Source organism: Panthera tigris, chromosome B1 (assembly GCF_018350195.1).
Source record: "Panthera tigris isolate Pti1 chromosome B1, P.tigris_Pti1_mat1.1, whole genome shotgun sequence".
Lineage (NCBI taxonomy): Eukaryota > Metazoa > Chordata > Mammalia > Carnivora > Felidae > Panthera > Panthera tigris.
In genome coordinates this window covers 4416834-4429544 of record NC_056663.1, presented here as the reverse complement: position 1 = coordinate 4429544, position 12711 = coordinate 4416834, and the positions used below count along the sequence as shown (strand labels likewise).

At 40.9% G+C, this 12711-nt stretch overlaps 1 long non-coding RNA gene across 1 annotated transcript; it reads right to left on the bottom strand.

The window, feature by feature from the left end:
* Nucleotides 1–1991: 1991 nt before the first annotated feature.
* LOC122237817 lies at nt 1992–9901 on the bottom strand. The gene is made up of 3 exons (XR_006216461.1): nt 9857–9901; nt 3985–4177; nt 1992–2158 (listed from the first exon to the last, which is right to left on the bottom strand). It is a non-coding gene; the product is annotated as an uncharacterized LOC122237817 (long non-coding RNA).
* Nucleotides 9902–12711: the final 2810 nt, after the last annotated feature.

Genomic DNA, 12711 nt, shown 5'->3' with positions numbered 1-12711 from the left:
AGACAGGCTTTCCATCACTTGTCCACTCACATGAGCGCTTCTCATCCACCTATGTAAATCTTTCAGAAAAAAATTAGGTAGTTGGGTTCTTAGTGCAGTTAATTTTACTGAGAGTATTTAATATGGAAAGAAATATGTCTGACATGGATCACTTACAATCTTTAACACCTTTCAGGTTTTCCTTGAATTTTGTTGGCAGATACATTGTAACAGAATAGTCACACTAGTAGCTAGGGTTGGTTTTGTGGTTGGTGGTATCATAAAGCAGCAACCATCACGACGGAAACAAGGCCATGTGCAAACTCCTGTTAGTGGTGGCGACTTCTATTACCTTATATACCTGTGCCATGGCTGATGACTGAACACTATTTATTCCAGCAAATCCAACACTGTTTTCAGCTGTTTGTAGTGCTAGGTGCCCAGGGTAGCAATTATAATTCAAGTAGAAAATAGAGCTCATCACTGTGCGTGAGCGGGACTGGTGTAGCACAAATTAGACAGGAGAGCTCTCGGGCATCTAAATATTAATCCCTACAACTATGATAATCCCATTTACAAAAGCTTTACTTATCTAATGTGCATTTTGATTGGGGTTGGATTGGTAAAGCGATCCAGGGGGAGTTTGGGGAAGCATTTTCCCTAGTTTATTTAAGTGTCTCATTAAAGGCAAGTTATTATGAACACAGAGAAGATGTATAAAGACACTCTGGTGTGGGGCGCCTCAATGGCTCAGTCAGTTATGCATCTAACTCCTGGACTCTCGATTATGGCTGGGTCATGATCTCACAGTTCGTGAGTTTGAGACCCTGTTGGCCTCTGCACTGACAACGTGGAGCCTACTTGGGATTCTGTCTCTCTGCCCATCCCCTGCTCTCTTTCTCTCTCAAAATAAATAAGCATTAAAAAAAACAAAACAAAACTCTTGTGTAATTTTGCATACACATATAAAATTTTATAAAAAAATTGTATGTTGAAAAATGATCAGTGATGACACTTAGGTTTGTCATAAGATCACCTGCAATTCTTTTAGATCCTCTGTTATCCAGATATTATGTGATTTATTTGTGTCTCTTTCACTAGACTGCAAGCTTTTGTGAGGTCAGGGACATGTGTGACTCTATTTGTATGTCCAGTACAGAGCACAGTGACAGGTCTATTGGGGACATTCAGTAATTTTCCCGCCGAAATAGAAGAAAACCTAAAACATACCATTTTCCATGGAATATACAATGATGGTCCACAGAAGTTAATACTTTTGTAGCAAAATGTGTGTGCTGACCGTGATCTATGCTAAAGATATTAAAAGTATATAATTTTGATCCAAATTTTACTAATCATTTTTATTTAATCAATTATTTATTCATTCATTCATTTTAGAGACAGCATGAGTGGGGGAGAGAGGCAGAGACAGAGGCGGGGTGGGGGGGGGAGAATCTCAAGCAGGCTTCATGCTCCAGTTGGAACCCAATGTGGGAGTTGCTTCCATGAACCTGACCCGAAATTAAGAATCAGTTATTCAACCCACTGAGCCGCTCTGGCACCCCCTTACTTATTATTTCTATATTTCATTTTATGTTGCATGGTTTTGGAAAAAGTTTCTCTTCAAATAGAATTGAAAATACAAACTACGGAAGTGGACAAGTGTATGTTTTTTACAGAGCCAATAAGGTAATTAAGATAAAAAGAACAGTTCAAGTCCATTAAAAAGAACAGTTCATATGAAAGCAGTATGTGAACCAGGATATGGGGCATGAGTTCATAACCTCATTCAGGTCAGTATACATCAAACTGCTTTCAGTCTGTGAAACGGAAGGGCCATCTCTCTTGTTTGAAAGGGTGATGTCAAGGATCTGCTAAGATAATACATTTACATGGATTTCTCAGATGTCTCAGATTAGGAGGCAAAGGCCGTTGGATCCTTAAATGACCATTATCATTATTAGAAACCAGGTAGCTTATCATGGCATTCAGTCAATCAGCATAACATTTTATTAATTGCATTTGTCAGCTGAAAAGGAATTGCTTGTGAGGGCTTCCAAATGCTAGAGTTAGAAACATTTTGTTTTTGTATCTCAGTTATTGCTTATACCTTTCAAAATATTCTCTTCTTGAAAGCAATGCAGTTGGACCCAGTGTCGAAGCAGCATGAGTCCACATTCTAGAAAGGAAGAAGCAGCAGTGATTACACAGAGTTAACAAAGACAGAAAGATAATTTAAAAAAAAAATGTTTTTATTACGTTTCTTTATTTTTGAGAGGCAGAGAGAGACAGCATGAGTGGGAGAGGGGCAGAGAGAGAGGGGGAAACAGAATTCGAAGCAGGCTCCAGGCTCTGAGCCCTCAGCCCAGAGCCTGACATGGGGCTTGAACCCACAAACTTTGAAATCATGACCCGAACCGAAGTCGGACACTCAACCGACTGAGCCACCCAGGTACCCCGAAAGGTAATTTCTAATCTCTATAAAATTGTCTTTAAAAGGCAGGTAAATATTTTGTTTGCAAAAATGATTATTGTTAAGGAACGTTTCATGCATTGTACATGCAATTTTAAGTATTATAACTCTCTAATACAAATAACTTGCCAAACTCCCGGTATTTGTTTAGAAAAGAATAGAAAAAAAATCCGAGGGTTGTCTAGAAATTATTTTTCTAGAAATGTTTCTTGAGACCTTTCTTTTGAAATCTTTCTTCTTTTCTTAATTTTTTAAAATGTTTATTTATTTTTGAGAGAGAGAGAGAGAGAGACAGAGCATGAGCAGGGGAGGTACAAAGAGTGAGAGAGGGAGCCATAGATTCTGAAGTAGGCTCTGGGATCTGAGCTGTCAGCGCAGAGCCTGAGGCGGGGCTCGAACCCACGAGCTGTGAGATCATGACCTGAACCAAAGTCGGACACTCAACCGACTGAGCCACCCTTGAAACCAAGGCACCCCTTGAAATCTTTCTGAAGGCAGTCCTGAAAACTGAGTTGGCTCTCCCTTCCATTACCATTAATAAAATGCATTGTGATTTTTTGTCTTTACTCATCCAACTTCCCCACTAAACCCAAATTCATTGGTGCCAGGAACTTCATCTATTCCAGATTTACTCAATCCTCAAACTCAGAGTTTTAGAACCCCTGACTCTATCCATGGTACATTGGGCATAGTGCACAGAGAAACTGGCCATAAGTAGAGGGGGACAGGGACGATTGCTCCATTGAGGGAGCATGAAAAGCACAATTGTGTCACATGGCAGATTTGGTCATTATGAGGATGTGGGATGTCTGAATTGGAGACTTGCGAGTGGTGCCATTACAGCAATGACAAGATTTACAGGGGACCCTAAGGATGGGAGGCTGAGTGCACAATGGTTTTGATGCCAAAGAGATCAAGGAATTGAGAGGTTGGGGTAGATGGTGATGCCCCTGTGGACATTGCAGTGCCCAAGAAAGAAGTAACACTGAAAAGAGAAAGGTGCTACCATGTTCAATGATGAAAGCCGAAGTTAGGGTTAGGGTTAGGAAACTGCCCCCCAGTTTCTCTGTGCTCTAATGATGTTTAGGGGTATTTTTAAGTAGAGTAAAGTACAATGTGGAGGAAGCAACATAGTGAAGGCACCTATGCTGCATCTGCAGGATAAGGCTATGGTAGCTGTCAGAGGTTTCAAAAACCAAAAGCCACTGTTGGAAAAGGCTTCAGCTGGAAGCCCCAGGATCGGAAGAGACCTCCCAGCCCCTCCCAGCCCCACCCATCGTTGTGAGCATACTATGAGAATTTAGTAGATGGATGATTGGATGGATGGATGAATGAAAAGAAAATTAATTAGGTGAATGTATGAATAAAGAAACAAAAAGAAAATCAATCAACATGATTATCCTTTGTAGAGCCTTGTCTTTTCGTTTCGCATGTTTTGCCTTCTGTCTCAGAATCGTAGAGTTAAAACCCACGCAAGCCTACTTGAGTTCTGTTCTTATGGACCTACGTTCTAGGATGTTTCAGATACTCACTAATACTCTTTTCCTTTGGAAAACTCAAGGTTTGCCAGAATTCCTCAGGCTTTTAAATGCCAGCTCTGTTGTAGCCGCAAAGAAATGCCACACCTGTATTTATCGTGCTGAACTTTGCTGATCGGTTCCAACAACGCAATCACAGTACATTACAGGGACCAAAATGTGTCGCCTTTCATCTCATTGCTTTGGCCTGTAGTATCAGAAAGAGCCAATCAGTGAATTATAATCTGTGACCTCAACAATTCAGAATGCTCTAGATCCCGGAATTATTTACAACAACCAGTTCTATCCAGCGTAATAAATAGTTACGCAGAAATGATGCACGGGGCACTTAGCCGTTGTGAGGAGGCTACAGTCCTAGTAAAAGGTGGTATGTGTGCCTCAAGGAGCAGAGTCCGAGGAGGATAGACATCCAAGTAAACTGGCATTTAACACTTTCAAATATCTACAGTTTTTCATGAAGGCCATTTTGGTAAGAGGGTGACCTGAGCAGCAGTGCAAAATGCAGGTTTTGAAATTGAAAGACCAGGTTCAGATGCTTTTGCTGTTTCTATCTGTCAGGGTTGAGTTGTGTTTCCCCTAAAAAGCCCAGGTTGAAATCCTAATCCCTACTAACTCCAAATGTCATTTTGCTTGGAAACAGGCCTTGATAGAAGGAATACGGTCACATGAAGACATTAGGGTGCGTCTTAATCCAGTAGGACTCGTGTCCTCGTAAGAACTGGGGATTTAGACTCACAGACAGGCACAGAGGAAGGACGGCCATGTGAAAACAGAGGAGTGCGGACGTGTGTCCACGTGCCAGGAACACCAGTGATGGCGGAAAACCACTGGAAGCCGGGAGGGGCGAGCCTTCAGTTGTTTGAGGGGGCTCCTCCCTCCACAACTGTGAGACCATGCATTTCTGTTGTGTTAAGCCAAACCAGCCTGTGGCCTTTGGTTATGGCAGGCCTAGCAAATGAAGACCTTTCCTACAAGATGCTTGAGAAAGGCACGTAGCTTTCTGGAGCATGCTGACCTTTCCGTAACGTGGAAATGGTGTTGCGCAATAGCCGGGGATCTTTTGGTAAGATGAAAAGACATCCCTCATGAGGAACAACTTGTACACAATTGGTTTTTAATGAATGGAAGTTGTTACTATGACATTTTTTAAAAATTTTATTTAAATTTTTTTATTTAGATGGAGAGAGAGGCAGAGAGAGGGAGAAAGAGAATCCCAAGCAGGCTCCACGCTGGCAGTGTAGAGCCCAAGGTGGGACTTGATCTCATGAACTGTGAGATCATGAGCTGAAATCAAAAGTCGGGTGCTTCACTGACTGGGCCACCCAGGTGCCCCACTATGCTGTTTTTAAAATAAAGTATTTTCAGACCCTTAAGAATCCTGATCATAAAAAAATCATGAAAACATGAAAATGTTTTTGCTATTTTCTATTTTCATTATAAAGTGTGATTACGTATAAAGTTTAAGTGCTACAAACACTCACTTTATAAGCAATTTATAATTGAAAATTAATCCAAGACTCTAAAAGCATTCTTTTATTCCGCACTTCCATTAAATAGCCATTCTCCCATGCTTGAGGGTATTTCTAGTGAGATGAAACACTTTGCCAAAAATGCATAATTAGCACCAAAATTATTACGCTAATTTTTTTTATCATGACAATAACAAAGCTTTAGCAGTGCTGTGGTGCTATTTAATTAATTTGCTACGTACATGTTAAAAGGAGGAGTAATAAATGGGGAAATAAAATTAATGCTCATGTTTCTGCGGAAATTCTATTAACCTTGCTTTTCAGCACCAGCATGTAGCGCGGGCTTCCATGCCCGTTTACGTTCACGTGGCGTGAACACCTGCCTGTGTCGACATTGTGCAAACTGACTGTCCTCCACTCACCCTAAAAATGTAACGAGGCTGAGGGCTGGTGTGAGTGAATGATTTGAGACCTAAGACTTAAGATATCCAAGTTTTGTTTTGTTTTGTTTTGTTTTGTTTTGTTTTTTTAACTCCTCTAACATATAGACACATGGTATTTCTAAAATACAATTATGGGGGCAGCTGGGTGGCTCAGTCGGTTAAGCGTCTGACTTCGCCTCAGGTCATGGTCTCAAAGTTTGTGATTTCGAGCCCCATCTCAGGCTCTGTGCTGACAGCTCAGAGCCTGGAACCTGCTTTGGATTCTGTGTCTCCCCCCTCTCTCTCTGCCCCTCCTCAGCTTGTGTGCATGCTCTCTGTCAAAAATAAACATTAAAAAATAATTAAAAGAAACCCTAAAATACCGTTTATGAATTTCACACTTTTGAAAAACCTGAGTAAACACACGTAGAAAGCAAAGCTCGCCTGTAAATGCTGACTAAAAATTTCTAAATATACATTGTAGAATTTGGGATTCAGTTAATATAAGGTAAAGGAGATTCCGTAATATTACATTGGAGTACAAAACATGAAATTCAAAATATCAGTAGGTTATTAATTTATGTTTATAAACTTCTACAATATGATTTAGCACTCATTTCTGGTTTTTATAAAGTTAGTCAAATATAACATAAGGAAGGTACTTGAAAAACATTGGTGTGATTTTGCTGGAATGCTTCGAAAGCGTTCAATTAAAGACAGACCATGTTGACCACTGTTAATGCAATACTCACCTGGAAATGTTGATTCATGCAGCCACCAAGAGAATCCAATAAGAGATAGAAATGTTTATTTTTTTTTTGGATTAAAGTATAGTTGACACACAAGGTTACATTAGTTTCAGGGGGACAACGTCGTGATTCCACAACAGCAGCCATTATGTTGCGCCGTAGCTGGAAGTCTGTGTCTCTCACTCTCCTTCAGCCATTTTGCCAATCTCGCCACATCCCGCCCTCTGGCAGCCATCAGTGCTCCATCTTTACGGGGCTGTTGGTGCTTTTTTTTTTTTTTTTTTCTCCATTTGTTTTGCTACTTTGATTCCACGTAAGTGAGATCAAATGATATTTGTCTTTCCCTGCCTGGCTTGTCTCACTTCGCCTAATTCTCTCTACATCTATTTATGTTGTTGTTGCAGATGGCGAAGTCCCGTTGCTTTTTTATGGCTGAGGAATATTCCATTGAAGAGATATTTTGTTGTTGTTGTTGTGGTTAACTAGGAGCTTGAAATTAATCATGAGAGGATTTTTGCTACATTTTTTTCCAGTTTTATTGAGATCTAACTAACATATGGGACGATGTAATGAAGGGGCACAGCAGAACGATTTGACTGTGGGAGAATTTACGCCATAGAAATTGACAAGTGCCAAACATCAGGGCTGCTCCTTTCCCCCAGAGAGCCAATTGGTAGCTAGTTACTAGCATCCCACTACCGCTAGATGTATATGCCTGTGTGACCCTGAGACCTCCCAGGCGGCTGTTATAAAACTCCCATAGTTTCCTTCCTGGCCATACTGAGTCAGCTGCTGCTTGTACGACTGTTACCGCCATCTCCACCTGTATGGGGCCCTGTACCAGCGACTCTCTCTTCTGACGTGTCCTCCATCCTGTCAGAGTGGGTACCCTTCCCCTCTCCCCAGGGGCTCTACTGATAGTCCCCGATGTGCCTTGTCCCGTGGCTTCCAGGCTGTCTCCCGCTGCCACCACCTCACTGCTGACCAAGTGCCACTCAATACTGTCAAGAAGCCATCACCTCGCTTAACTGCATTCAGCCTTCTGTAACCTTCATAGAGAATTGACATAAACTTTAAGGCCTGTCCCAATCCCACGCTAACCTGCATGTCTGCACCGTCTCCTACTGATGGAGGAAGGACCTGGTCTGCCATCACTACTACCCTTGGACCAACCAAAAGCTTAGTTGGGCCAACTCTGGTGGAGACTCTCATAACAAAGTTGGTGTTGTCTCACTCACTCCGTGCTTACCCATCTCAGATGACTCAGACTTTCGCAGATGTCCGAGTGCAGTTACAATAGATCCCCAGCGCTGCTCAGGCTTTCCTTATGTTTGCGATGCTTTTTTCCTCTGCCTTTTGTCCACCTAGGATAATCTCATCCATAAATCAAGCCCTCGTTCTACTAGCTTCTCTGTCAATTTGTCTTGACATAGTGCAAGAAGGCTTTTCTTTTTTTCAAATTTTATTTTAATTCCAGTATAGTTAGCATACACTGTTAGATTAGTTTCAGGTATAAAATGCAGTGATTTGACACCCATACGTCACCCAGTGTTCATGGAAAGTGCACTGCTTAATCCCCATCATCTGTTTAGCCCATCCCCCCACCCACCTCCCATTTGTTCTTTACAGTTAAGAGAATGTTGCTTCGTTTGCCTCTCTTTTTTTTTCCTTTGTTCATTTGTTTCCTAAATTCCACATATGAGTGAAATCATAGGGTATTTGTCTTTCTCTGATTTATTTCACTTAGCATTATACTTTCTAGCGCCATCCATGTTGTTGCAAATGGCAAGTTTTCATTTTTGTTTATGGTTAGTTTTCCATTGTATGTACATACCATATCGTCTTATCCATCCATCAGTTGATGCATATGTGGGCTGCTTCCTTAATTTGACTATTGTAAATAATGTGGAAATAAACCTACGGGTGCGTGTATCCCTTTGAATTAGTGGTTTTGTGTTTTTTGGGTAGATAACCGGTAGCGTGAATACGAGATCGTAGGATGGTTCTATTTTGAACTTTTTCAGGCAACTCCATACTCTCTTCCAAAGTGGCCGCGCAGGTTTGGATTCTCACCAACAGTGCAAGAGGATTCCTTTTTCTCCACGTCCTCACCAACACCTATTGTTTTGGATTTTAGCCACTCTGACAGGTGTGAGGTAGTCTCATACTGTGGTTTTAACTTGCGTAGCCCGAGAAGAATGTATAACTTCTTCAGTGTTCTCAGTCACTTTTTCTTTTACTCTGTATTTGGTGATTCTTCTTGGCGGTGGGAAGTTTCTTTACGGTCAGAGAACATTGCTTACTTCTTCATCTGTACTCCACGGTTCAGTCAGGACCTAACAGTGTGTGACAAGTAGTAGGTACTGAATAGACAGTTAAGGAAAACATGCACTTAGCACTCAGTACTTTCAATACTGGTGGAATGTATGCAAGCTGAGAACAAGGTAGAGTACCACATTCTGACGATGTCTGCTGGAGACCAGAAGGCTGACAGCAGGAGGACATGCTTTTGGGCAGCACCGAAGATGTAGAAGGTCAGACATGAGGATTCAGATAAGATGGCCACCCCCACCCATAGCCATAAGCTCTGGTGTTTTATAGGGATCACCAGCTCTGTAGTTGTGGGTAAGACCTGGGCATATCCTCGTATCACAGAAACGTATATGATTCATTTCCGCAAAGTAAACTTGATTCATCAGGAAAAGCTCAGTTGTGCCCTATGTTTTCTTAATAAAAAAAAAAAATCTTTAATTCATCTTGGGAGAAAAAAAAAACCCTTCCAAAAATTTAGTTTTTAATGAGATCCTCCTGGATGCATAATGACAATCATATAGGCAAGCTAACAAGAAGAAAAAACAGCTATCCTGAACTTCACACTATCTTAAAATTTGAGTCTTCTTATAATTTTATCCATATTATAGAAGTCAGCAACTACCTGTAGAAACGTATTATTAGCAATATTTTTCTATTTTTAAATATATGAATGTATATTAACATAATATATACATATGAAATATTAAAAGTAAATATTAATATTAAATAATATATGTATGTTTAACAACATATATGGAGAACAGACAAAATAATTTTAAGCAGTATGGTGGGCATGTCACATATATGAAATCAAATTTATTGGCATTCTATCTACTAGAACAATCTTATTTAGCACTTCTGAACAACTACAGTTCAATAACATAAATGCAGTAAGTCTAAATACTTTGCCTACCTTAGTGTTGAATAAATATACAAATGTTAAAATTTAACATATTCTGGATGTGACTTTTATTTTCATTGAAATGGATTATGTTGTTCATGGCTGTCTCCAAGAACTTCTGTGTTGCCATGGTTACTGTCCTAGTCCATTCTGGCTGCCATGACAAAAGACCACAGAGTGGGTGGCCTATAAATGGTAAACATTTATTTCTCACAGTTCTGGAAGCTCGACGTCCAAGAACAAGGCACCAGACAGATTTGGTGTCTGGTGAAAGTCAGTGCCCTAAACAGCATGTTCTTGCTCTGTCCCCCTCACATGGCAGAGGAGGTGCAGAAGTTCTGTGGGGTCCCCTTTGTAAGGGCACTAATCCCATTCGGGAAGCTCCCTCGTCATGACCTGAGTGCTCCCCAAAGGCCTCCCCTCCTCTGCCATCATGTCAGGGCATTGGACTCCATTGAACGATTTTGCAGGCAAGTAGACATTCGACCTAGAATAGTCACCATGCTTCTGGTTTCAAGGAAGAGGCTAGATGGCACCCTCGGTGATAAGTTGTGTAGATTAGTTATGTGGATCTCCTCTTAAAAACATGGCATAAACAGGGGTGCCTGGGTGGCTCAGTCGGTTGAGCGTCCAGCGTCGGCTCAGGTCATGATCTCATGGTTAATGGGTTCAAGCCCCACGTCAGCTGTGCTGACATCTCAGAGCCTGGAACCTGCTTCGGATTCTGTGTCTCCCTCTTTCTCTCTGCCCCTCTCCCCGCTTGCACTCTCTCTCTCAAAAATAAACACTCAAAGAAAAAAACATGGCATAAACAATAATTGGGAGAAAATTAACATATGTTACAAGAAGAAATTGCCGGTTACTGTAGGTGTGCCTATATAGCATTGATCAGACATTTCATAAATATCTGTGTGCCTTGTCATATCGTGCTTCATTTTGTTGTGCTTCAGATACTGCACTTGGTTTTTTTATTTTTTTTTAATTTTTTTTTTAAATGAAGGTTTGCGGCAACCCTGCCCTGAGCAAGGCTATTGGCACCATTTTCCCAACAGCATGTGTTGACTTTGTGTATCTGTGTCATGTTTTGGTGATTCTCACAATATTTCAAACTTTTTCATTGCTATATTTGTTACGGTGATAGGTAATCAGTGTTTACAACTTGTTGAAAGCTCAGATGATGGTTATCCTCTGTTAGCAATGAAGTATTTTTTAATTTTTAAAATTTTTTTGTTGTTATTTTTGAGAGTGAGACAGTTGGGGAGTTGGGGAGGGACAGAGAGGGAGAAAGGGAATCTGAAGCAGGCTCCAGACTCTGAGCTGTCAGCACAGAGCCCCACGCGGGGCTTGAACCAGTGAACCATGAGATCATGACCTGAGCTGAAGTCAGACGCTTAACCAACTGAGCCACCCAGGTGCCCCAGCAATGAAGTATTTTTAAATTAAACTATGTACATTATTTTTTAGACACAATGCTATTACACACTTAGCAGACTATAGTACGTGGTAAATGTAACTTTTATGTGCACTGGGAAACCAAAAGTTCATTTGACTCTGTTTATTGCAGTTGTCTGGAACCAAACCCACAATATCCCTGGGGTATGCCATTGTATGGCTCCACAAAAGATAATCACAACATTAAAAAAAAAAAAAAAGAACGAATATTTGTAGGCAGTTTGCCTTCTAGAACAAGAAGTATGATAAGCATGTGCTCCCTCTAGGAACCTCAAATTCCAGATGAAGTGTATTGAATTGGACCAGAGTCATGTACTCAGATGGTCTCAGAAGTAAAGCTTAGCACCATCCGGGTTTCTGTCACATTCTCAAGATCATTTGTACACTGCATTCCAGAAACTGTTAACATATTCTTGATACTCTTTGACATGCAAGATATATGGTTTTTCTGCCTTCCATCACACATCTTTTATCTTTTATCTTTTATCTTTTTGCCATGATCCCTACACTGTAGAAATCCTCTATTCATGACGGCAGCCAGCAAAAAAATTACAGAAGCGGGGTACCTGGGTGGCTCAGTCGGTTGAGCATCCGACTTTGGTTCAGGTCATGAGTTTGCAGCTCATGGGTTCAAGCCCTGGGTCAGGTCTGTGCCGACAGCTCAGAGCCTGGAGCCTGCTTCGGATTCTGTGTCTCCCTCTCTCTTGCTGCTCCCCCCACCCCACCCCACCTTCACACTCTGTGTCTCTCTCCTTCAAAAATAAATAAACTAAAAAAAAAAAATAACTAGTTAATTGAAAAATTACAAGAGTTATTTACACCTGGTCTTTGCCGTGTGAGCACACACGTCTAACAATATTGTACAGTGAACACCTTCATTGTGCCGTGATGAGCTAGCAATTAACGGTGTAAGCAAGCTTCATATTACAAAGCCATGATTAATAAACTCTTCTGGACACCATAACCCGAGGGGTGAGTAGTGAATTGCTCTGTGCTTGTGCTTCCCAGGCACGGAGAAGCAGATAGCGTATTAGCTTTCACTTAACCTGCTAATTGTTAACATTGCAGAAGCAGAAATTTTCTGTTTCTGTGATTGATTTTTCTGTTCAGAAAACCTCAGAAGAGTGAGATAGCGTGGCTAATACTTTGAATTAGGCAGAAAATAAGCATAAGGATAATTGAGGTAACGTTTTGGTTGACGGTGTAGGCAGAGGGAGAAAATAGTTTAGAAATACAAAATTCAATGTATTGACTTTGTAATAATAAACATATTCTTTCAGATTACCACGATAAGCTCATCCCATTCCCCTCTTCACTCTGTACTTTGTTTGCTCTCTGAGAGCAATAATAAATAAGTTTGCCTTTTAGACACATTTGCAAATTACTGACAGTACAAGGGCAATGTTTTCCATTTC